The 27,746-nt window shown below is 38.2% G+C and overlaps 1 pseudogene; it reads right to left on the reverse strand.

The window, feature by feature from the left end:
• Positions 1 to 16,823: 16,823 nt before the first annotated feature.
• LOC127665048 (SHC-transforming protein 1-like) lies at positions 16,824 to 18,064 on the reverse strand (annotated as a pseudogene).
• Between the last annotated feature and the right edge of the window lie 9,682 nt (positions 18,065 to 27,746).

The following is a 27,746-nucleotide window of genomic DNA, read 5'->3' on the forward strand; positions in this document are numbered from 1 at the left end:
TCTAACCCAGTAAGTCCATATCTCACTTGTTCTTATAGCACTAGGGCCTCAATCTACTATGATAAATAACAGACAGTATCAATGAGTATTAAACCAGACCAACATCTACTTCACTCCAGCATAGTTACCTAAATACTGTGCTTTAAGGTCTAAGTCACTAAAGTTTTCACATATAATAAATAATTAAATCCTAGAACACATTCTGCTACAAGTGACAAAAAGAAGGTACTTTCTTTTATTTAACAGGAATTTACAGATGTTTTACAAGGACTCACAGAACTCAAGCTTAATATTTCCTGCAATCTCACAATTGTCTAGAAGACATCAGCAGCAAGCCTTGGCCATTTGTTTTTGTATTGGTCTTTGACCCTGTTCTCTTTCAACATCTGTCCATGCATCCCTTTCTCAGTCACCTACCTCAAACACATGAAGTTACCCCAACAATGGCCTCCGTGCGCTGACTGCAGCACTACCAAGTGTCTGGTTCAGTTTCTACATGTTCTTTTTCTAAATCTTTGGTGCAAATGTCATTTGGGTGAAGCTTGAGTTAGATACCATCAGTGGACTTGCCAACTTAACACAACCTAGAATCACCTTGGAGGAGAGTCTCATGATAGATTGTCTACATTGGGTGGGCCTGTAGGCATGTCGCTAGGGAACCATCTTAATTAAACTAATTGATGTTTGGAGACCCTAATATGAGCAACATCGTTTCGTAGAAAAGGGGCCCTGAACTGTGAAAGAGTAGAGAGATGGAGAGGAGCACAAGCCAGCAAGGAAGCAAGGAAGCAACAATTGAACACAGGCATTCATTGCTCTCAGTTCTTGACTATGGCTAGAATATGACTGCTTGAAATTCCTCCCATGACTTACCTGAAATGAGGAACTATAACATGCAATTGTGACCTGAAATAAACTTTTCTCTCTCCTATGGTGCTTTAAATTGTCTACTCAGCAGAAAGCATGAAAACACATACTGAGAAAAACAGGGCAGACAACTGCTCCAGGATAGTGTGGGGGCAGGAGGAGGCTGACATCATAATTGGTATGAAATGACTGGAATCACTAATGCATAGAGTCACCTGGATAAAGTTTGCCATTTCTGGAGCCTTTGACATTTACATTAAAAGCAGGCTATGTGCTCATGTGCAATTTCCTTTTTCTGAAAGTACACAAAGTATTTGAATGTGGGGTCTCACACATGTGATTGTGCAATTCTCAGGGCTGCAGTGGATTTGCCACAGATTTGAGGGCAGCCTGGGTTTAACAGTAAACTCTCAGTCAGCCTGGGATCCAGAATGAAAGTGTCTCAAAAAAAGAAATGAAAAAAGAAGAAAAGAAAAGAAAAGGAAAGAAAAGAAAAGAAAAGAAAAGAAAAGAAAAGAAAAGAAAAGAAAAGAAAAGAAAAGAATAGCAAAGAATCCAGCTTGATTGTCCACACCTGTAACCACAGAACTTGGGAAGCAAAAACAAAAGGATCAGATGTTCAAGGCCATTCTGGGCTGCATGGTGAAATTAAATACTAGCAAACAATTCTTACATGCTGAGAAGTAAAGGGAAATTCAGAGGAAGGTGACACATTTGCAAACACAGTTAAGCCTCTCAAACTTGCCTTCACTGTTCATCGAGGACACAAAGTTGGCTGGAGAAGGCAGTTCAAGGAAGAGTTGGGAAAGGACAATGAAAATGATCAAATACATGTTTCAATTTCTCAAAGAATGATGAAAACAAAAAATGCTAACCTGAGATACTCTGGTCTGTGTCAAAAAAAACTGAAAAAAGGGTCTATATTTGTGTGTGTGTGTGTGTGTGTGTGTGTGTGTGTGTGTATGAGAGAGAGAGAGAGAGAGAGAGAGAGAGAGAGAGAGAGAGAGAACACCAACTTAAACTTACTAGAAAAAACTATATATTTATTTCTAAGACTACATATTCTAAATAAGGAAATTAAAATTGTTTGCTTTTATAGTTATCAAGTATATACATCACAAATGTATCTAAACCATCAAAACACTCAGTGCATTTAAGTTCCAGTTCAGCTGTTCTCATTCAATAGAAGCTAATTCAACATATTTACTTAAGGGAAGCATCACATACATGTATAATCTACAATTTAAATCTATTTATGAGACAGAACTTCATGTAGCCCAGGTTGGACTCAAATGGAATGTGTATCCTAGAGTGAGTTTGAACTTGGGATTCTTCTGCCTCACCCCCTTGAGTGTTGGGATTATCAGCATGTGTCACCACACCTAGTTTATATGGCACTGAGGATGAAATTGCACTTGCTAGGAACACAGCCTGCCAGCTGAGTACCAGCTCCTTCCTTAAGGTTTTGTGAAGTACAACTGGAAATCTAGGATTATAGCCATACAATTTGTCTGCCATGCTGTCACTCACTGGGCAGTTAGGACACAACCAAATCCAAGGAGTCTGGCTTTATTGCTTCTGGGTTTCAGGATGGGAGTCTGGAGGCACACCCTCAACCCTCCCTGAATCCATTTTGACCATTGCAGTCTCCTCGGTGTTGAATTTGAAGACTTTCACCATCCTGTTCCACTACTTTATAGTTTTAGAGGAAAAAGTCAAATAAATCACTTTGGCTCATAGACAGCCTGAAGAATTTCAGGAAAAGGCAGTTCCTGAATCTCTACCTCTAGAAAAATCTTAGTTATTTAAATATCATTCACAAGTTAAATTAAGGATGATTCAAAGTAATAGAAGCACCTCCTATGTATTTGAATTCTCTGAAATATCACATTGATAGACCAGTCAGACAACATGTTCTCAAAAGAAGCACCCATGATTGCTACTGCATGTCATCAGGTATGCAGTTTGACATTTGGGTTCAGTGGATATTTCAAAATTTTCAAATTCCTCTTCATCCTTGAGAGTGAACTGGCACGACTGCACTTTTCTTGTTTTTGAGTTTTTAAGGACAGGCACCTCTTCACTTTGCAGAGTAATTTGATATTGTAAAATTGTTTGTGAAATCAAAGTCATTCAATGCTAACATAAACATCTGATCTGTGACTTTTAGAATGGTTGTCAATACCTATAAGAATCTCTTCCTATCACTTGTAAATATACAGGGCAGTGAGAAGAGAGGAAACCTACTAGGTATTTAATACACTGTTATTTCAGACATTAAAGAACTTTCGTCCATCCCTTATGAAATGCTGCTGTGCAGTCTTTGGAACAATGCTGGCCTTTTCCTACCACTAGAAGCCATAGAAAGAGTGAGCCTCTCCTTTTAGCAAATTGCCCCTGTGCCTTTCTGAGTGTGAATCTGCCTTTGCTTTTCCAATGATGATGCAATAGCTCTGAGGGTCCTTTACTGTCAACTTTTATTTTCAAATTTTATTTTTCTTTATTGTATTTGTTCTGAGATCTGCATCCCCTGCCTATCTATCTATCTATCTATCTATCTATCTATCTATCTATTTATCTATCTTTTTAGTCATAACTACTTTCTTCTTTTATGTCAATAAACACAATTTAATGAAGATTCTGTGGTGTGTGTATAAAATCATGGCAACTTAAGTCTAGATCTTAATTAGCAAGGATAGCATCCTTGGAATATTCTTTGATAATGAATTTGGATTTGAGTTAACTTGTGCTCCTCATGTTATTTAGGGTCTTTGAAATTTTTTTATCTGTTGTGCCTTTGTCTTTGATGACCAAACTTTCTACCTCCAAATATTTGTGTGTGTGTGTGTGTGTGTGTGTGTGTGCTTGTACGTGTAATGGTTAATGGTTTTTGCACTGAGATATGAGAAGGAAACATAACTCCATAACTTACCTTACTGCCAAGTTGAATTAAATCAGAACTCTGCAAACAACAACAGTCTTGGAAAGACAGGGACAGCTGTTCACTGCTAATAACACTCAACCTGTTTTTACATAGTTGTATGCAGCCGGAAAGGCCAGTTGTAACATATGAGCCTTCCACAGTTACCCAGTCAACATGCTGTAGTGAATGAAATTTCAACAGGCCATTTGGAACACTGATATAGTTTAATTAATCAGATTAGTTGGAAATCTATGTGAATCATAAGTTGTAAAGAAATGACTGTGTTTGGATGTGTGAATAGGGAGAACAGATTAGTCTGAATAAATGAAGATGATCAGTTCTAAATGTATAAGGAGGTAGAGGCAGAGAGAGAAAAGGGAGGGAGAAAGAGAGGGAAAGAAAGAGGATAGTATTTTTAATACCATCACAAATTAATTATGTTTAAAAAAAACACGTGAAAATGTTATTGAGTACCTTATGTAAGTAATTTTGTGCAATAAGAAATTTTGTACTAGATAATAAGGAAATAATGAGAGAGAAATAGTTTATTTATCTTGAAACTAAGTGACAATGTGAAACCCCTAAAAGAAATCAATCCAGAAGGCTAGACAGAAGATGAGGAAAAAACCAGCCAACAGATGCACACAGAACAGAAAGTCAGTTTTATAAAAGCAAATCAAGCTAGAATTTCTTCCCACAAAGCCCTTGCATTATGATAAATGTGAGCATGTGTATATTTGGAAAGCTAAGTCTGCTTTTTATGTTGGTTGCCTTTTTTTTTTGCACCAATAATTTCTTGAACCGTATTCTATTCCTACAGCATAGCTGTCAGTGTAGTGCAGCCATGCTTCTCTCTGACAAATCAAGTACTAAATAATTCATTGCTGATCCAAGAGGGAAAATATCCAGTGCACACAGCTAAGGGAAGTTAACCATCACCATAAAACAGCAGCTAAATATGGAGATGCAGTAGACCAACCCTTATGTGGGCATATAGCTTTCAGCTGAATCGGGATATGTTAAGAAGGTGTAGGACTCACTGGTCAACATACTATCATTTTTGGGTAATATTTTGCAGTTGTTATTCTATAACTAAGTGTAGTGACATAAACTTTGCATGAAATGTATTCTGAGACTATAGCAATACAATGATTTTGTCTACCTAAAGACTGATAGTAAATATACTGGGCTCTAAAACTATTTGTGAGGCTGGAGATGTAACTCAGTGTGACTCGCTTAGGAGGTTGGTCTCTGGGCATACCTGTTGATTGTGTTAATTGACTTGGGAGTGTTTATCTTAGTCATGGAAGGGATTGTTCACTCAGTGGGGAGTATAAGACGAAGAAACTGAGCACAGCACACAATTTTGTGTCTCTGTACCTTGGACCATGTGCATAACATGACTGAGCTGCACCCTACCTTGATTTCCCACATTCATTTGTTTTGGCATGAACTATTGACTACAGTAGAGTCTTCCTTCCTTAAATTGCTTTTGTAAGGAGGGTACTTCATCATAACAACAGGAAAAGAAACTAAGGCACTCAAGTTGGTAGCATGCTTGAACATCAAGCATCGAGCACTGGGTTTAATGACACTGTATTATGTCTGACACTCTATTGTGTCCTGTATCATATGACTCAAATCTGTAGTCCATGTGATGAACAGGTGGAAACAGAAGGATCAGATGGTGAAGGATATCATCAGATACTTAGGGAAATGGAGGCTAGTTTTGCCTGCATGAGACCCTTTCTCAAAGTATTTCTTTAAAAGAATTTCCAGGACCAGAAAATGCATTTGCTACCAAGACTGACACCCTGAGTATGATTTCTGGGACCCACATTATGTAAGGAGAGAACTGACTCTTGCAAGTTGTCCTCTGACCTATGCATATACACAGTGGCATACGCTTTCACCTCTCTCTAACACACACATGATCAAAAAATAAGTACAAAAAAATTAAATGCCATATAGATACATCTTTTGTGCAATCTCAAAAGAAATGGGAGAAGCCACAATGGTAAAAAGCCTCCATACCTGAACATATGATACCAATGATATACAGCAATGAAATACAGTGGTTGAAGTTATATGCAGGATTAAAATTTACTATGTATAGACCTACACAGTAATAAATACAGTTATCATGTGTGATAGGCTCATAGAGTGTCATAGTTTGCAAAGATTCAGACATATGCCCTTGTTGGAGGAAAAGTGTCACCGAGGGAGGCCTTTGAGACTTTAAAGGTTCAAGGCATGACCAATGTCTCTTTTTTTTTGTCCCTGCTGCCTACCCATCTATATGTAGAACTCTCAGCTACCTTGCCCGCACTGTTCTGTGTGCTGCCATATTTATCCCATGATAATAATGCTCTAAGCCTCTGCAATTGTAAGCAAGCCCCAGCTAAATGCTTTCTTTTATACGAGTTGCCATACTCATGCTATCTTGATGTCTCATCACAGCAATAGAACACTAATACATTATGTAAAATAGCTCTTTCTTTTAATTTGTCTTTGGAAAACTAACTATTAAGACTTATTTATTCTAAGTAATATTACTGAGTTTGCTGGATGAGTGCACGCACCTTCCTTTCCCACTCAGGAGCAAGAGGCAAGTTTAAGGAATTATGCATGTAGTCATAAGATATTTATGTTGCACACCTCTAGGGATTTGGAAGGTCTTACAAAATTCATAACATTAATTCTTACTCTCTGCTTTTGAGAGAGGAAACAAGAAGATATTATTAGACAGTGATATAAGTACTTTGCACAAATGGAAACATGAAGGCTGGTAAGTCATCAGTGGAAACTATATTTTCTGTTCTGCCTTTATGGTGAACAGAATGGATATACAGGAGTTATGTTCTCCCAAAATTTATATATTAATACATGAAGAATGTGTATATATAGGATATAAATATGTATATATATCATATATGTGTGTGTCTACATAATATATATTCCTCTATATATCTCCTTATGCCAAATATTAAGATGCATGTTGAGACTAGTGAACAAGAGCTTAGCTATCTTCTATTTATTTTTTTCATTATATGATGGCAGACAATCCTACATCTTGAATTTCTTTATCCAAAACTAACATTCCAAATGATATAGTTTCTACATGTGACTCTCCAAGCTGTATTTGCACACAATAGAAATAATAACAAAAACAAGACACTCTTAATTTTTGTCCCCAGTACAATTCCAAAGCTGACATTCATCTCATGTGAATTCGATACAGATTGAAGTCCCTTGGAATTTTTGGTGAAAAATCCTGTCACAGTAAAAAAGCTCTCAAGGACAGAAAAGCAAGGATCAGCTGATGAGAGAGGAGTCCTTTCTATGGACTTCTGTGAAAGCTACGCATGTTGTTCCAGGGATAGACAGTTCATTCTTACTTATTAGTTGTTGGGATGGACTTCGTGGTAATGTAGCTGCCTTTTAAGTGTCCCATATTCCTGTAAGTAACTCCAATAAACTTGGTGCTTCATTTAGGTAAACTTGCATGGAGTCTTCTTTGGTGTGCAGCTGGTGCCTTCTCTTGGATAAGCATATATTTCATGTTCTCACAGTAAACTCAGCTATAAGAACTCAAACCCTTGTTTATGAATTTACATATGTTTTGAACTGTTACCCTTGAATATTGCTAGGAATTTTGCATGTTAGGTAAGATTAAACGGTATATTTTTATTATTAGAAATAATTTGAACAGTCCTTGAATACAGAAAAGATTTTTACATACATGTGCTAAGGTTAATAAAGATTTGAAAGCTCATATGGTTTTTGCTTGATCTTCATGGGGGGGCAGCTTTATGTTGTAGCAGAATGGACATGGCTTGTTTCTGTATTACCTGGTTTTATGTAGCATTGCACATCTTTTCATAGCATGATTTTATTTGCCCACACTCCATTTGCATCTTCAGACTTCGTAAATGTATGGCAGGCTTTACTTCATCACAATGGCAATTATGTGGAAGCAAGGATCGGGAGGAGCAGTGGGAAGTCAGACAGATGGCTCCAGTCATCAACACAGTCATGAGAGCAAAATCTGTTACTTTTACTGTCCTAATGTTGATACTAGACCTGCTTTTACTGAGCATTCTGATGGAAGCATCATTTTCAGGCTGAAATTTTGCTTTGATTTTCCTCGAAATCTTGAAGTTGATGTTTTGATAGATTAAAGAGGATAATAGCATTGTTATAGCAGAAAATAATAATGCATTGGATACTGAGATCTCCCTCAGTACATAAGTGATAAGCAGAGCATTGTTGTAGGGCAGTCCGATTATGTATCTAAGTGTGCTTTCATTATTCTCCACATCTTTGGGGACTATTTGCAGAATTACTGTTTCACAATGTGTGGGCAATGCTGGTGAATTAAGAACCTTCTCTCAAAACTTTGCATGTGTTTAGGTTCAGGTAATAGTGGTATAAATGATCACAGCTAAGCCAGCTGCTATATTGCAGATATGCAGGACAAAGACTCAATCCAGATGTAGGTAAAGCATGTGTTTTTCTCAGTATATTCATTTTTAAGGCACTATAGGGTTTTCCAAAGTAGAAGTTATTTACACTGTTTTGCTCTGTCTTTATGCCTTTCTGGACGTTATCAAACAGTATGGGTGGGTATTACTCTTTTCTTTTAATGCTATTCATGGGGTTATAGTTTATAGTTTGTTTATAACTTGTTTTTTTCCTAGAAAAACAGTAAATTATGTTGGATCTGGACTCACGAGTTTACATATTCCAATGGATTATTTTTATGGTATTTTCTTTTAGGTCAACTTTGATGTGGGAGTATAGCTCACTGCAGGGGCAGTTACCTTGTATATTTGAAACCCTGAGCTCCATCTCCATATATAGTTGGATGATCTCACACCCTTCACATGCAGGCCACACTAAGTGAACTGAGCTATCTGGCTTTTTAGAAAGAAACAGGAATAGTGATCAAGAAAAGTGGAGGAAGAGGATATTCAGTGTAAACATGATATGGGAACTAGGAAGGGAGATTTGCATTAGATTGAGATACAGTGTATAATTGTATAAAGTTATCAAAGAAGAAATAAAAAATGTTATACTTCATTTCAGGTAAGATTGCATACAGGCTGGATCTCTAACTGTTATTCTTCTCCCAAGCCATGTTCCTCAAGAACATGAACTAATGAAAAAGGAAAAACAGTTTAGGTGAGAAAAGATGAGGGCTCAAATCTAAGTGTAAATGCACAGAAGAGGGAAAAGAGAGGCAAGGATAATAGCTTTAGGGTGAAGAACTGATTAGATAGGTGAAATTTTACACTATAAGCCCATTACAGAAAAAATAATGAATTCAATCTTAAGAAAAGTATAGTGAAAATTAGATTGATAATTTAGATGTGATCAAGAGCATTATGGGTGGTATAGTCTTAGACCAGAATTATAATTTAGAAATTAAGCATGTCATCAGAAAAGATGTAAGAGCTTGTATCAGGAATCTGACAGTCAAGTAATTGGAATATCTACGATATCCCAAAGGATGATTTGAAAAAATAGCCTAGAGAAAGAAAGGGAAAGCAAAAGAAAGGGCTAGAATTTACTGTTTTGCTATGTATATGCATTGCTCATGTAAGGGTAAATATTTCTGTCTCTTCATCTGTTTATCACCTTGTTGTGGAGATATCTTTCACAATCCTTTCTCCCAGTTATTTCAAAGAATACAATGCATTATCATTTTCTCTAGCCTGACACTATTCAATAAAAAGCACTTTTTAATGATATAGTTTTACAACAATGCCTGGTGACCCTCATCTTGATATCAAATCTTGCAGTTTACACCTAGATAATATACCTACAAAAGCAGTAAAAATAAAAACAATAATTTTACTCAGTTTAAAAATTTATTAAACATGAATTATGAATGAATATCAACATCAACAGTCATTTTTCTAGGTGTCTTAAATTTTGTGTATGCCTAAAAGATATATGGCTTTATTTCTGCTGTTAAACAGAAGCAGAACAGAGAGTAGGCAAAGAGTTCCTTGAATAACTGTTTTTAGCACAGATGGATCTTAGTGTGATAGGAACCATGAGATGGTACAAAAAAATTAAGGGACTATTCCACCCTCCCTGGTATAGTTAATGAATATCTAGCTGGGTTATTGAGACCAAGGTGATTTTGAGTAATTCCGTAAAATGTCAGCAAACAGATATTAGCAATAGTGATTCAAAATCTACTTATTTGATGATTATTACATGTCAATGAATTATTTTTGAAAACATTCTACTCTAATGTCACATCTGAATATATAAATGAGAAAATGTGTTTGTCTTTCTGGGTCTGGATTAAATCATTCAATATAATACTTTCTAATGCTGTCCATCTCCCTGTAAATTGCATGACTTTATTTTTCCTTACATCAGAATAGTATTCCCATCTGTATTATTACCACCTTTGCATTGCACATTCTTGTGTTGAAGAAATTTAAGGTTGTTTCCACTTCCTAGCTACTGTGAAAGTGGTGACAAAGGACATGGTTGACCAGGTACCTGTGCAGTAGGACATTAGTCCTTTGAGCATATGCCAAAGAGTGGTGTACCTGGGTTATATGGAAGATTCATTTCTAGCTTCTGGTAAGTTCTCCATACTGATTCAGAGTGGTTGTACCAGCCTGCAGGCCCCCTACAGTAAATGAGGGTTCTTCATTCCCCACATCCTCAACAGCATTTTTTGTTGTTCTGTTGATCTTTGCCATTTGAAAGTAGGAAAAACAGAATCTCTAAGTTGTTGTGAATTACATATTCTTAATTACTAGGCATGATGCACTTATTTTGAGATACTCCTTAGCCACTTTAATTCTTCCTTTGAGAAGGCTCTGCTCAAGTCATGGCCCATGTTTTAAATGCATAATTTCTTTTTCTTCACTCTGTTTTTATTCTTGTCAATTCCTTTTAAATTCTGGATATAAATCCTTTATCAGATGTATAGCTGGTAAATGCTTCCTTTTCCCCACTCTGTGGGCTTTTGCTTCATCTTTATTTTATTGACTTTTCCCTTAAGTTCATGAATATCTTCACTGGAGTATATAACTGAGTATATACCCAAGCCAGGAAAGTAAAATGTCACTGTACAAATAAAGCAGAATACAAGTGTTGTGAAGACATGAAAGGGAGCAAATGGGGGAGGGGCTGTAAACTGGCAGAGGGGGTTCAATATCAAAGGACAAGGAGGGAGAGGGGAAATAGTACTAAAGAAGTTTCCTTAAGACTCATAATCTTTTTTAATATATTTAAGATTACAGACAATATAAATTTACTGATATATATGTATTGTATCATATTAATAATATATATACATATATACATATATACATATATACATATATACATATATACATATATATGCCACATGGGCTGACAATAGTCCCCATCAAGAACAATAAACTATCTCATATAAACCCCATTACTAGGCATTAAAAACATATTTTGACTTGTTCATCAGGAAGTCCAAGAAACTCTCTCAAAACAATACAGGGTGTCACTGTTGACCTTGTTTTCCAGAGGTAAATGGTAAGTCACTATTGCTAAAAATGCCTGTTCTTAGGATATAGTACTTTGTTTGTATCTGACACATGAGCTTCCTCTCTAAAGAGCAGCTTTCATAGTAGCTCAAGCTGACATGCAAAGTGTCCAAGGAAGAAAAGCAACCAATAGTCCAAGACAGCAGAGATGCTGATGAACAGCAATAATAACCAGCATAAAAAGATGTCCCTAAAGGCACAACACTGGCATTGATATCTTGGCAATAGCCATAGCTGTGTAATTAGACTTATGGCTTACTCTACAGGAGAGACATCATGTCTTGTACTGGAAAATGCCCAATTTCCTAGGGCTATTGGCCTTCTGGATCCTAGGAGACTATTTTCTATCACCTCTGACTTATTAAACCCACTTAAATCCTTACTGCATTCTAAATTCTTATCCTTGTATCCACAGATAAGTGTATACCTGCCATCTTGTTTAAGCATGTTTTTCTTTGTAGGAAATAGAGACTATTACAGAAAATAACAACAGTCAAAATGCAGAAAACAGCTAATAGTTGGTTGCCAATACTAAATGGGTATATCAACTACATAACTCTCACACTTAAGGCTTAGGGAACAGTACAGAAGAAGGCTGAAAGATTATAAAAGCCAGAGGATCAGGAAGTCTGAGATGAGGTTGTGTCAACTAGAAATGACAGGGAAATTATACTGATAATATATTGTCAATATGGAGGATTAACAAGATATGAACAATGACAACATCGATAAATATCTTAAAGTTGAAGAAGGATATCTGATGGGCCCTCAATGATACACAAAGAACAACAGACAATTAAAAAAATGACAAGAATGGGGGAAGCAGACATCCCAGGAAGAATACTCTGGGTTGTCTATCCTATCTCTAGTGGTCAGCTGTGAAATCATAAGTGTGTGTGTGTGTGTGTGTGTGTATACACTCATGTGCACGCATACACACACACACACACACAGATACACATACATATAAAAGCAACACTAAGTGGAACTGGCTAGGTGTTTTATATATCTATGCACTCATATATATATATAGAAATATATATGCAATAACAAAGAAAACAGGACCCAGGATCACGAATTTGAAAGCAAGCAAGAGAGTAAGGTATATGCAAGCACTTGGAGTAAGAAAAGAGAAGGGAAAAGTGTGCAATTTTACATTTTTTTGTAAATATGTAAAAATATGTTTTTACATGTAAAAATATATTTTAAAATATAGTATAATATTGGACCATGAAACTAATCATTTTTTGTGATAAGCTTCCCTAGAAACAGAATGTTGTTTGATAGTGAATGCTGACTACATCAACATGCCTCAGGCACAGAGGTGTTGGTCCTCTGCATGAAATGGAGAAAACCAAATAAAACCATCTGTCAAGAGCACAACTTTGTCACAATGATAATTTGTGATTGAATTTACTCAGCAGACTATCCAAGGCTTCATGTTCATCAAGGTATTTCATTTAAAGTATCATTAAAGTGAAATTAAGTTGCTATTAACCTTGTCTATTCAAATGATGCCACTGAACGAGTAAACACACTATTCTGCTGCACACAGAGATGACATGATGAATTGATATGTGTAGCATGGGGGTGGATGGAGTCTCTCTAATGAGTGATTACCTGTGGCATAAGTATATTGATTGTGTTTGTACATGTCAAATGGAGCTGGCAAGGATAGACTTCAAGAAATCAATCTTGGAACTTGCCAGGACAACAGCCCCTCACTTTTGCAGACACTAAATCATAAATTCTAAGGAAAGCTGTGAAAGTTTGGAGGCACTAACCTCTGCAGATGCTATATACTATTTGGTTTGGTAAATAATTTCCTACCCACTCCAAAGGCAAACATGTTCCCAGATAGTGATTTGTTGAAGCAAACAAACACACACACACACACACACACACACACACACACATACACACAAACTTCCAAAAATCTTCATGTATACATGATTAAGCTATTACTTATTTGCTTTTATTATTAGAATAGTTTATTTCAAATATGTGCTTGGCTAGTTTTATGCCAACATGACACAACTAGAGTCATTGAGGTAAGGGGAATCACAACTAAGAAAAGGCCTTCATAATATCAGGCTATTGGCAAACCTGCAGGGCATATTCTTAATTTATAATTGAATGGCCTAAATCATTTTGAGTGGGGCCATTCCTGGGCTGGTGGTACTGGATTCTATAAGGAAGCACATTGAACAAATCATTTGGCAGAAGGCAGTAAGTAAGCAACATGCCTCCATGACCTGGCTTCTGTATCTGCCTCTACCTCTAAGTTCTTGCCCTGTTTGTGTTCCTGTCCTGACTTCCTTAAGTGATGTAGAGTGAGGCAGAAGCATAAGCCAAATGAATCATTTTACTCCCAAGTTGCTTCACTCATGGTGTTCCATTACAACAATAGTAATTATAATTAGCACAAGATGTTTATTCTCTCCTGCTTCTTATTCTCTTTCTAGAAAAAAAAAAGTTCTTCTTTTATCTCTTTCTCTATTTGGGGTTTATGATGTAGTACACAGGCGGAATGGAAAACTGAGAACAGGTTGCTATCTTTGTAGGGATTCCCCCCAGAAATTATAATTGTCCCTGTGTTGTATTCCAGAGCTGCCTGCAGCTATTACAAAGTGGGTTGCTGGAACAGAAACTGAGGGATGGATGAGGAAGGGGCGAAAAGAAAGGAGGGCCAGGACAAGGTTTCACTGATCAAGGCCAAAATTTTAATGTCAGTCAGACCTTTTAACAGTTTGGGCAAACCCTTCCCCCCGCAGACTCCGGGCTGGGGCTGAGTTCCAGTGGAAGTCGTCTAGCTTCTCTTGGAGGTCCTTGTCTCAACTGCCCCTGCAGCTGGGTGGGTCACCTGCTTAATTCAGGAATTCCTAGCCCTGGAGGAACAATGAGCTTAACCTTCACTGAGCTTCTCCATCCTAGGATAAAAATTCCTGCTTTAACTTACTTCCCTATTATGTCTAATGGCAGATTCCTGCCTGCAGCCAGGGACTGTCCTTGACCAAGGTCAAATTCAAACCATGTGCATGACTGCCCCAATATGGCTCTGTACATCCCTACATACACATAAACATACATGCACATGCATAAATGTGTACACATATGTATACTCACATATGCACCTGTACGCATAGACTCATAGACACACATGAGCGCTCAGGAATGTATCATGGCTGGCAGAATGAAGCAGCTCTTCCCACCTGCCTCATTAGGTTAGGTTTCACCCAGGATTGGATGAGAAACTAGGAGCATGTGATGAATGAAGAATGCCCCTGTATTCTAGAGCGAAAATTCCAAAGTCAGTCTTGGATCAAGGGCTTCTCTGAACAGATTGAATGCTGCTAATTCCATCTAAGGGACTTAGCATGTCAGAGTTGTGTCAACAAGATGTGCCCCTGATGTTTGAAGAATGATCTTTGAAATGTTAGAATATCCAGAGACAATTGTGCTCACCAAAACTTTCCTAGACTGTAAATGACAGAATCTAAAAATCTTCTGAGGACCAATGAAATGTTATCAAGACATGGTGGAATTTTTAAAAAGTAGGACTTCATGTGAGGTTTTTAGATCACTGGAGACAATGTTTTGAAGGGAAATGTGGACCCCAGGTTTTTGTCTTCTCTATAACACCCTGACCATATATAGAAATTTTTGCTGTATTATGTATCCCTATCATGATATGCTATCTTGCCACAAATTCAAAAGTGACAGGGGCATTAATTTTGAAATGGAACCTCCATTGCTATGAGACAAAATAAACCCCTTTTGATATAAATTGGCAATAGCATATATACATGGTATAATGATGAAAAGCTGATTAATGCAGTACAAATAATCTTTTGTATGGGAAAAAAGATGGTAATCATAACCTGATCACGTAGACAGAGATTTGAGTGACAATTCATTTTTTTAATAGAAGAAATAAGGACTTTAATAAAGACTATTTCCCTTTGGTATAAGACATTCTAACCAAAAATACGCGACAGCCAAGATTGAAAAACAGTCAACCACTCATTGTCCAGAAAACCTATATACAGAGTGAGCTTGCAAGGTTTCTGTGCTGGCCACATCTGCCCACAAGCAGAAGGTAGGATCTAACTTTATCACATCATAATTCCACAACACTGTTCATCCAAATTTCTGCTCAGGTGCCTTGAGAAAGAAGAAAAAGAGGGGGAAAAAGAATGCTGTCCTAGTTAGGCCAGGGAGTAAAATCCCAACCGTTGTTTATTTCTTTTTTGGGAGTTTGAAAAAGTCAATGAGGTGATGTATAAATGTAATTGATTATCACAATTCTCTCCTCAAAAGTCAGCAATCAAAAACAAAACCAGGAAAATAAATCTACAGCCTTAAAATGTATACAAGTTTTTTTAAAGAGTGCCATTCCAGACCTGCAATGGTATTGGGGATTGTCTACTGCTTCAGTCTCAATGTCTCCACAAACCTACATTGGCTGTACACATACTGGAGGCCCAAGTCAGTCACACACACCCATCCCAAAAGAGGGAGGCAGGATGGGGTTACAGTAAGAGCTAGACTGGCTGTAGACTATAACACACATGCAAACATGGGAGGAGCAGGCTTAAGAGATGTATACAGATACCTTTGAGGAAAGGTATTGAGATCAGGAGGCACTGAGCAAGAGGGGGTCCAATCCTGCCCATCCCTGCTACCACCAAGAAGGCTCTGGGAATATCACTCTTTTGGTTTTTGGAGACAGGTCCTCTCTCCATAGGCCTGGCTGTCCTGGAAGTCACTTTGTTGTAGACAGGGGTGGCCTCACAAATCCTCCTGCCTCTGTCTTCTGAGTGCTGCGATTAAAGGAATGTGCCACCACATTCTGGTTTGGGGAAATCTCTTAAGGGCTGCACATAGAGGAGATAGTTGCCACTCCTGCCCCTATTCTCCCGAGACAAGGGGAAGGGGTGCTAAGCAAGACAATGTTCCAGAAGCAAAGGTGTCAGTGACCCCTGTCCACCTCTGAAGGACCTGAGAACTCTGCATAAAGTATCTGCAGACCTACAATAGTCAAAGGCACAAAGGTTTAAGGGGATGCAGTTGGAATGGGATATGTTACGAGGAATCTGGGGTACCCTGAAGAGCAGGAGTAAACCAGTGGTAACATTATTTCCCTTCCCCCAAAGGGCAATTGCTCCACTGGACCTATCACCACAGGGCATTTTTCCATTATAATGACCCACCCTTTGGGGGAAAGGGCATCAGGTTGACACAGTCAAGGCCCAGACAAGGGATCCACTCTGCACATTAATACTTTGGTGAGGTTTGGGCAAAGGCAGGATGCTATCCCAGGCTCCTAACTGAAACCCTCTCCCTCAAGTGGGCACTAAACCCATGTCCTCCTTGCTCCCAGTTGCCACCTGAGACCAGACACACAACACAGAGGTCCCGTGAGTTCAAGACCACGGTAGAGGGAATGGAGAGCATCCTTTAGGAGAGGCTGAGAAGGGTCACACTTTCCAATCCACAGGCTGCTGAAGACACAGTTCACTGGCCGCAGAGATGATGGGCAGGTGATTGTCCATTTGGTAGCTGATCAGGAGACTGACACTCTCAAAGCGGTGATCCTTTGTCCAAACCGTACCTCCAGGGTCCACCAGAAGCAATTGCTTGGACTGCCCATGCTGCAGACCAGTAAGCATGGACTGGTCAGATGTGGTTGTATTCTCTCGCACCAAGAAGTCACCTTTGAGCTGCAGCAGCGCTTCTGCCTCCCGCTGGCTCAGCTTCCCTTGGAACCAGGACTCGCCTTGGAGCTGCTCAGCCATGGGCATGGACTGGGGATGTGGCAGCACCCGAAGTGCATCTTCAAAGGGCTTCATGTCAAAGAAGTCTCTGGATGCACTGCCATTAACAGAAGGAAGCTGGGGGCCCACTCCCAGCTTGCTGGGCCTAGTCTTAGATTCTGGATGTTGACATAGAAGGGGTCATCGAAGAGTTCTCTGCCTCCGCAAGTTGGTGAAGGCAGCATCTGTTTACTGACTTCATGGTCTCCTGAAGCATGCTGCCCTATAGGCAGTGTAGCTCCCAAATGGCTGGGCAACTGGACACTGGGGAGAGTGGGTTGAGCAGCCCCTTCCAGAAGCCTCATATCTACCACCGCACCGAGAGGGGCCTCCTTCCCTGGGAAGTCATTGTACTACTGATGATCAGGGGGCTGTTCTTCCTCCTCATCCCAAGCTGAGCCATCAAAACCAGCCATCCTATCATGGGGAGGGGTAACCAACTTCAGTGGATTCCTGAGATAATGTTTGAAGAGCAACTCAAAGGCCTGACTGATGGTGCTAAAGACATTCTGAGCAAGCCCTTCAGGACAGTCCAGGATACAGCAGGCTTTCTGATTCACAGGGTCTTTGACAACATAGGCAATATACTCATCTGTGTCTGGATCCCCACCAGACTTGAATGAGATAGATTGCATGTAATGGTTGGCAGTGATCTGTCTGCAGTCTTCTGCCATGAGTTTAAGGCTGCTGGTAGACACAGTGAAAGTGATTGGCTTTCTAGCACACTTCAGGTTAATCTTCCCCAGGATAGAGCTGAGTGGGCAGCTACAAGGCTTTCTTCTCCTTGCCACCCCTTTGACACCAGGCACTGCTTCACATACCAAACTGATGGCCTTCCTGGCGACTTGAGTCTGGGTATTGAAGTCAAGGACTTGCACTGACTGTAAGACCTCCACACAACCCATGTACAGGTTCACATGGAGTCTCTGCACCACGCTGCCAACCCATCTGGCTCCAGATCATGCATCTATCTGCTTAAGTCTCTGCCCCAAATTTCACCCCAGCCTGGGCAAACTTGATTACACTCCAACAATTCATTTCTAAGCAGGCCTAGTGCTATTTCTTCTGTAGAGCAAAACAAAGCTAATTCAGGGACACGTGGAGTTATAGTAGCAACAATGCATCATCTGCTTCATTGCTTTTATCACATCCATCTCCAGGAAAAATAAATGTTCTCCTTTTATTAATTTAAACACAGCAGTAGTTTGAGCAAATATTTACAGAGTATCTGAAGTACTTTTTCAAACAAAGCTGCTCATCATTCCTTTTTTCTACTCATTGTGTGATATTGTATCCTTAATTTAAAAAAGAGTAAGCATATGATAGAAGCTCATCTGTGCTTATGTGTGATGTAACTCTCAGATCAGAGGCTGCCACAGGAAGACAATGATGCATGCTCATCTGCCTTAAATATGACAGGAAATCGGGATTCTGATATGAGTGCAGGAGACCACAGTGTTTACCTCTACTGATGCAAGAATGTCATTGTGCATGGCTCAGATTCTAATATCAAAAATTGATAAATGGGACCTCATGAAACTGAAAAGCTTCTGTAAAGCAAAAAACGTAGTCAATAGGACAAATCAGCAACTGACAGATTGGGGAAAAATCTTCACTAACCCCACACCTAATAGAGAGCTAATAACCAAAATATATAAAGAACTCAAGAACTTCCAGAAAACCAAAAACTCAATAAAAAGTGGGGTATACAGCTAAACAGAGAATTCACAACATAGCAATCTCAAATGGCCAAGAAGCAGTTAAAGAAATGTTCAAAGTCCTTAACATCAGAGATATGCAAATTGCAATGATTCTAAGATTCTACCTTACACCAATCAGAATGTCTAAGATCAAAAACTCATGTGACAGTACATATTGGACAGGATACGGAGAAAGAGGGACCCTTCTCCATTGCTGTTGTGATTGAAAGCTGGTCTAACCACTTTAGAATCAATCTGGAGGGTCCTCAGAAAATTGGAAATAGATCTACTTGAAAACCCAGCAATACCACTCTTGGGCCTCAACCCAAAAGATGCATCACCATGCCACAGGAGAACATGGTCCACTATGGTCATAGCAGCCTTATCTGTAATAGCCAGAAGCTGGAAAAAACCTGGATGTCCCACAACAGAAGAATGGATACAAAAAAATGTGATTCATATACACAATGGAATACTATTCAGCTATTAAGAAGAAGGACATCACAAGTTTTGCTGGCAAATGGATGAAACTAGAAAATATCATCCTGAGTGAGGTAACTCAGACACCAAAGGACTTACACAGTATGTACTCATTAATAAGTGGATATTAGCTTTAAAAAGTACAGAATACCCAGGATACAATCCACAGAACTCAAGAAAGTTAACAAGCTGAAGGGCCCAAGTGAGGCTGCTTCAATTCCAATTGTGAGGAAGAAAAAAAATTAATCATGGGAGGAAGAAAGAGGGAGGAATCTAGGTGGGAGAGGATAGGGAGAAGGGGAAAGCTATGGGGGAAGGGGGAGACAGGAGAGAAGCCTTGAGGGCTAGTAGAATGAATGGAAATATGCAACCTAAAGGGGTGAGAGGTAGGGGACCCTATAGAAAGTTCCAGAGACCTGGGAGTCAAGAAACTGGGATGAAATGCCCAATGATGGGAAGAGAGAACTTGTAGAGTCCACCTCCAGTAGAAAGACAGGATCTCAAGTGGATGGATGGGGTTGCCATCTCACAGTTAAAAGCTCTGACCCAGAGTTGTTCCTGTCTAAAAGAACTGCATGGACAAAAGTGGAGCACAGATTGACGGAAAGGCGATCCTGTGACTGGCCCAAATTGGGATCCAGATCAAGAGGAGGCTTCAAAGCCTGACACTATTATTGATGCTATGGTGTGCTTACAGATAGGAGCCTAGTATGGCTATCCTCCAAAAGGCCCAACAAGGAGTTGATTGTGACAGAAGCAGATACTTACACCCACCCATTGCATTGAAGTTTGGGACCCCATGGTTGAATTATGGAAAAACTGGAAGAAGCTGAGAAGGAGGGTGATCCCATAAGAAGACCAGCAGTCTCAACTAACCTGAACCCCTGAGATCTCTCAGGCACTGAATCAACAACCATGTAGCATATATTAGCTGATAAGAAGCGCCCAACAGTTCAGAAAACTGCCTTGTCTGATTTCAATTAGAGTAGACTTGCCTAATGCTCAAGAGACTTGAGTTACCAGGGTATGGGGAGGCCTGACAGGGGATGGTGTGCATTATTTTAGAAATGGAAGAAGAGGAATAGGAAGAGGAACTTACCTCAGACAGGTAAGTGGCAGCAACTGTACTGTAAAAAAAATAAATGTAATAAATATTAATTTACTTATTTATAAAACAAAACATAAATGAAAAAATTGAATGTCATTGTGCAAATGCCCAGGTAAAATTGAATGTCACTGTGCAAATGCTCAGGTGGGAAGAGCTAGAACTAGCATGTGATATCACTGCAAATTTCCAGGGGAGAGAGCTAGACGAGCATGTAATACTGAGGGAGGGCTTTAATTAAATCATTCTCTCCCTTTATCCTTTGCAACTGTCATGAGGTTTCTATTTTGTGGTCCAACCATGACATTTTTTCTTTTCTTTTATTCAATATATTCTTTATTTACATTTCAAGTGATTTTCCCTTTCCTAGATCCCCGCTCTCTGAAAATTCCATAAGCCCTCTTCTCTCCCCCTGTTCCCCAATCCACCCCTTCCCACTTCCCTGTCCTGGTATTCCCCTACACTGCTGCACTGAGCCTTTCCAGGACCAGGGGCCACTCCTTCCTTCTTCTTGGGCATCATTTGATATGTGCATTGTGTCTTCGGTATTCCAGTCTTCTAGGTTAATATCCATTTATCAGTGAGTGCATACCATGAGTGTTCTTTTGAGACTGGGTTACCTCACTTAGGATGATGTTCTCCAGTTCCATCCATTTGTCTAAGAATTTCATGAATTCATTGTTTTTAATGGCTGAATAGTATTCCATTGTGTATATATATACCACATTTTCTGTAGCCATTCCTCTGCTGAGGGACATCTGGGTTCTCTCCAGCTTCTGGCTATTATAAATAGGGCTGGCTGCTATGAACATAGTGGAGCATGTATCCTTATTACATGCTGGGGAATCCTCTGGGTATATGTCCAGGAATGGTATAGCAGAATATTCTGGAAATATAATTCCCGGTTTTCTGAGGAATCGCCAGACTGACTTCTAAAGTGGTAGTACCAACTTGCAACCCTACCAGCAGTGGAGGTGTGTTCCTCTTTCTCCACATCCACACCAGCACCTGTTTTCTCCTGAGTTTTTATCTTAGCCATTTGACTGGTGTGAGGGTGAAATCTCAGGGTTGTTTTGATTTGTATTTCCCTGATGACTAAGGATGTTGAATATTTATTTAGGTGCTTCTCAGACATTCCATATTCCTAAGGTGAAAATTCTTTGTTTAGCACTGTGCCCTACTTTTTAAGGGGGGTATTTGGCTCTCTGGAGTCTACCTTCTTGAGGTCTTTGTATATCTAGGATATAAGTGTTCTGTCAGATGTAGTGTTGGTAAAGATCTTTTCCCAAATTGTTGGTTGCCATTTTGTCCTTTTGACAATGTCCTTTGCCTTACAGAATATTTGCTGTTTTATGAGGTCCCATTTGTCAATTCTTGATCTTAGCACTTAAGCTATTGGTGTTCTGTTGAGGAAATTTTCCCCTGTGCCCATGTCCTCAAGGGTGTTCTGCAGTTTCTTTACTATTAGTTTCAGTGTGTCTAGTTTTATGTGGTGGTTCTTGATCCACTTGGACTTGAGCTTAGTATAAGGAGATAAGAATGGATCAATGTGCATTCTTTTGCATGCTGACCTCCAGTTGAACCAGCACCATTTGTTGAAAAGGCTATTTTTTTCCACAAAAATGGATGTTTGTAGCTCCTTTATCAAAGATCAAATGACCTTAATTCTGTGGGTTCATTTCAGGTCTTCAATTCTATTACATTCATCTACTTGCCTATCACTGTACAAATACCATACAGTTTTTAACACAATTTCTCTGCAGTACTGCTTGAGGTCAGGGATACTGATTCCCCCAGAAGTTCTTTTAGCTCTCCTGGGATTTTTGTTATTCCAGATGAATTTAAGAATTGCTTTTTCTAAGTGTATGAAAAATTGAGTTGGAATTTTGAAGGGGATTGCATTGAATCTGTAGATTGCTTTTGGCAAGATGGCCATTTTTGCTATATTAATCCTGCCAATCCAAGAGCATGGAAGATTTTTCCATCTTCTGAGGTCTTCTTCAATTTCTTTCTTCAAAGACCTGAAGTATCTGTCATACAGATCTTTCACTTGTTTGGTTAGAGTCACACCACGATACTTTATATTATTTGTGGATATTGTGAAGGGTGTCATTTCCCTAATTTCTTTCTCAGCCTGTTTTTCCTTTGAGTATAGGAAGGCTACTGATTCGCTTGAGTTAATTTTATAACCAGCCACCGTGTTGAAGCTGTTTAGGAGTTCTCTGGTGGAGTTTTTTTGGGTCGCTTATGTATACTATCATATCATCTGCAAATAGTGATAGTTTGACTTCTTCCATTCCAATTTGTATCCCTTTAACCTCCTTGTGTTGTCTAACTGCTCTTGCTAGAACTTCAGGTACAATATTGAAAAGATAAGGAGAAAGGGGGCAGCCCTGTCATCCCTGATTTTAGTGGGATTGCTTCAAGTTTCTCTCCATTTAGTTTGATGCTGGCTACTGCTTTGCTGTATATTGCTTTTACTATATTTAGGTATGGGCCTTGAATTCCTGTTCTTTCCAAGACTTTAAGCATGAAAGGATGTTGAAATTGTCAAATGCTTTTTCAGCATCCAATGAAATGACCATGTGGTTTTTTTCTTTGAGTTTGTTTATGTAGTGGATTGCATTGATGGATTTCCGTATATTGAACCATCCCTGCACCCCTGGTATGAAGCCTACTTGATCATGGTGAATGATTGTTTTGATGTGTTCTTGGATTCGGTTGGCAACAATTTTATTGAATATTTTTGCATCAATTTTCATAAGGAAAATTGTTTTAAGGTTCTCTTTTTTTGTTGGATCTTTGTGTGGTTTTGGTATCAGCAAAATTGTGGCTTCATAGAACAATTTCACCCATGACATTTTAAGGGAACATGGCCAAATGTCCTTGGGATGGAAGTCTTTGTAACTGTGAATCAGAATAAAGTTTTCTTCTTTCACAGTTGATATTCCCTGGAATTTGGTGACAAGTGCAGAAAGATAATGCAACCATAATAACTACAGGCATAATGTTAAATTGGGATTTTTACAGCTGGTATTTTGCCAATAGTCACTATTAAATGGCAAAGTATGGCTTGCCAGAGAGTGGACAGCTTGTTAGTAGTAGTGCTGAGAAGAAGGAGAAATTCTTTCTTAAGGAAATAACGTCCAAAATAAAAGGTTCTTTATTGAATATCTGAAAAAAGGACAATTATAAATCTTTCTGAAAAACAAAACAGTTTAATGTAACATTCTCTTTAATAGACTGAGAGAGAGAGAGAGAGAGAGAGAAGAGAGAAGAGAAGAAAAGAGAGAGGAAGAAGAGGAGGAGAAGGAAGAGGAGGAGGAGAGGAGGAGGAAGAGGATACACCCCATCTGTTGAAATAGCTGGAGGTATGTAAATGCTGAATTTAATTATTAAATAGCATTACATCGGGAAATTGAGTTTTAGGTGGTCAAAATGTATCACATCTCTGTCATCTTAACAAATTTTATCAATCTCTAAAAATGTTATATTGAAAATAGTAGACACTATCCTAATGAATATCTGTTTCTCTGATCATTCTAAGGCATACCTGAGAGTAAATCAAATTTTACTTCAATTTTTTGTATGAATAAAGTAACAAAATTCATTTTTAAGAAGACAATTATGCAAATGAGTTGTACAGACTCATATTTTCTTTGGCTCATGTGTATTTACCATTAACATGTTAACATGAGTTGGGTTTAATTCTTTCAATACACTAGAATAGTTGTAAGCAGACAATATAGTCTGACTGACTGTTTCACTATACACTTTCTTTGATGGTGTTATTAAGACAGGAATAAAACTTTCTATGTTCCTAAGGCTGGACTTGAACTCCTGATCTTTCAACCTCCAATTCCTAAGTCCTGGGATTGCAAATGTGCACCATCATGTACAGAAATTGTAAAATATTGGGAAAGTGAAATTATTAGTGGACCATGGTGGTCTTTAAGGCTTTCACTCACTATTAGTCAGTCTTGACCCATTGTTGGGTCAGCTGTAAAATAACTGTGAAGTCTGACTAAAGAAAAAATAAAAAAAAATAGAAAATCTATACTGATGTTAAACTTCCAGAGAATTGTAGGGGTGTTATACACCAAGAAGTTTAAATTTCACTTTCTTTCCACTTTGATAGCAATGGCACCAGTGATATATTCTAATTAAATAATGATACATTGCACGAGTAAAATGTTCATTATGGGACATTTTAAAAATGCATTGGAATGTTAAGAAAAATTCCTCTGTAATCCATTGTCCACCTGACAGTTCCTCTTAACTTCTTGCATTATTATGTGTTTCTAGTATTTTCCTCTGAATTGTTTTGACACAATAGTAAAAAATGTGGCATTCTTAATTCTACATTATTTAAAATAATTCTGTTAATTTCATTAAAGTTATTAGGATAGCATTTCCTAAGCCATTGAAATTCACATAATACAGTATTGACTCTAAAAAGAAAAAGAAAGGTTACTTGGGACAATGCTTCAGTAAGTAGTAAGTTTTGAGGTGTGTGTGTGTGTGTGTGTGTGTGTGTGTGTGTGCATTTAGAGAGAATACTGTATCTGAGGTTTTATTGTTTAGCTACTCTATTCATATTAGTAGAAGGCTAAAGTTAATTAAAAAGTGGTTTAGTCTGTAATAGGCTGTCAACAGTAGTATAGAATGCTTTATTTATTTTTTTCTTATTCACTTTATATCCTGTTCATTGCCCCCCTCGTGGTCACCCACTTCCGCAATCCTTTCCTCATCCCTCATCCCATTCTCCCTTTAGCTGGTGGGGCTCCCTTGTTTATCCTCCTTCCTTGACTCTTCCAGTCTTTGCAAGGCTAGGCACTTCCTCTTATACTAAGGCCAGAAAAGGCAACCCTGTGTCCCCTTTGTCCAACCATTGGCTACTGGCATCTTTATTGATCCATCAAAAACCAGCTGGGGACAAGGATCTTCAGTGTTTGGACATTCAGATTCCCAATTAAATCAAGGTATTGGAACCAATCCTCAACAATAGACATCCAGTTGTACTTTTTGTTAAAGATGCTTTTTTTTCCATTGTATAGTTTTGGCTTCTTTATCAAAAATCAAGTGTCTATAGGTTGAGAAAACTCAAATGAGTTTTCTGCATCTTCCATTTGATTCCATTGATCAATGTATCTGTTTCTGTACCAGTATGATGCAGTTTTTATCACTATTTCTCTGTAATACAGATTGAGATCAGGAATGGTGATTCCTCTAGAGGTTCTATTTTTTGATATCCTGGATTTATTATTTTTTCCATATGAAGTTGAGATTTACTCTTTTGATGTCTATAAAAAATTGTGTTGGAATTTTGATGGAGATTGCATTGAATATGTAGATTACTTCAGGTAAGATGGCATTTTTACTATGTTAATTCAACCTAAACATAAATAGGGGAGATTGTTACATCTTCTAATATCTTCTTCAAATTCTTTCTTCAGGAAATTGAAGGTCTTGTTATGTAGATCTTTCACTTGCTTGGTTAGAGTTACACCAAGATATTTTGTATTATTTGTAGTGATTGTAAAGGGTGTTGCTCCCCTAATTCATCTCTTGGCCAGTTAATCATTTGTATAATGGAGGGCTACTCATTTATTTAAGTTAATTTTATATTCAGTCACTTTTTTGAAGCTGTAGGAGTTCTCTGGTAGAATTTTTTGGTCACTTATTTTTTTGGATCACTAACATATCCACAAACTCTTGCTCTTTAACTTCTTTTCCAAGTTGTATCCTCTTGACCTCATTTAGTTGTCTTAGTGCTTTGGCTAGAACTTCAACTACTATGTTGAATAGTTAGAAAAAGAGGGGGCAGCCTTTTCTTGTCCCTGATTTTAGTGAAATTGCTTTAAGTTTCTCTCCATTTAGTTTGATGTTAGCTAATAGCTTGCTGTTTATTGCTTTGATTGTGATTATGTAATTCCATTGTATTCCTGATCTCTTTAATACTTTTAACATGAAGAGGTATTGGATTTTGTTGGGATTTTTTTCAGCATATAATAAGATGATGATGTTATATTTTTCTTTAAGCTGATTTATATGGTATATTACATTGATGGATTTTTGTACATTGAATTACCCCTGCATCCCTGGGATGTAGCCTACTTGATCATGCTGAATGATGGTTTTGATGTGTTCTTAGATCCTATATCTTATTGAGTATTTTTGCATCAATGTTCATAAGAGAAATCTGTCTGAAGTTCTCTTTCTTTATTGAGTCTTTGTGTGATTTAGGTATCCTGGTGTCTGTGGCTTCATAGAATCATTTTGACAGTGTTCATTCTCTTTCTATTTTCTGGAATCATTTGAGGAGTGTTGAGCTTTTGCTTAATTTGACTAAGGGTTTGTCTATCTTGTTGATTTTTCCTGTATTAGCTTGGATATAGTTATCCTCTTTCAGTTGGAGTTTTCCTTCTAGTATATTTGGTAAGGCTGGATTTATGAACAGATACTGTTTGGATTTTGATGTTTCTTGAAATATCTTGTTTTCTCCATGTATGGAGATTTAGAGTTTTGGTGTATATAGCAGTCTAGGGTGGCATCTGTGGAATTTTAGAGTTTGCAAGATATCTGTCCATTGACTTCTAGCTCTCAGAGTCTCTGCTGAGAAATCAGGTGTAATTTAGATAGATCTGCCTTTGTATGTTTCCTGCCCTTTTCCCTTGCTCCTTTTAATGCCCTTTCTTTGTGCTGTAGAGTTTGTGTTTTGATTTTCATATGGCAGGAGAATTTTCATTTCTGGTCCAGTCTAATTGGCATTCTATAAGTTTTTTTTTGTATGTTTATAAGCATAACTTTCTTTAGGTTGGGAAATTTTTCCTCTATGGCTTTGTTGAAAATATTTTCTGGGCCTTGGAGCTGGAACTCTTTACCTTCTTCTATTCCTATTATTATTACATTAGGTGTTTTCCTGGTACCCAGATTTTCTGGGTGTTTTGTTTCAGTAATATTTTATATTTAACATTTTCTTTTATGTATTCCTTTCTTCTACTGCATCCTCTACACCTGATTTTCTTTCTTCCATCTGCTGTATTGTGTTGGTGATGCTTTTCATCTACTGTTCCTGTTCTCTAGGTTTTCAATCTCCAAGGTTCCCTCAGTTTGTATTTTCTTTATTGCTTCCATTTCCACATTCAGGTCTTGCCTAGTTTTATTTATTTCCTTCACCTTTTCTATTGTATTTCTCCTTTATATCTTTAACGGTTTAATTTGTTTCCTTGTTAAAGACCTCTACCTCTTTGATTGTATTTTTCTGCATTTCTTTAAAGGATTTAATCATTTTCTCTTTAA

This window comes from Apodemus sylvaticus, chromosome 14, assembly GCF_947179515.1.
Source record: "Apodemus sylvaticus chromosome 14, mApoSyl1.1, whole genome shotgun sequence".
Lineage (NCBI taxonomy): Eukaryota > Metazoa > Chordata > Mammalia > Rodentia > Muridae > Apodemus > Apodemus sylvaticus.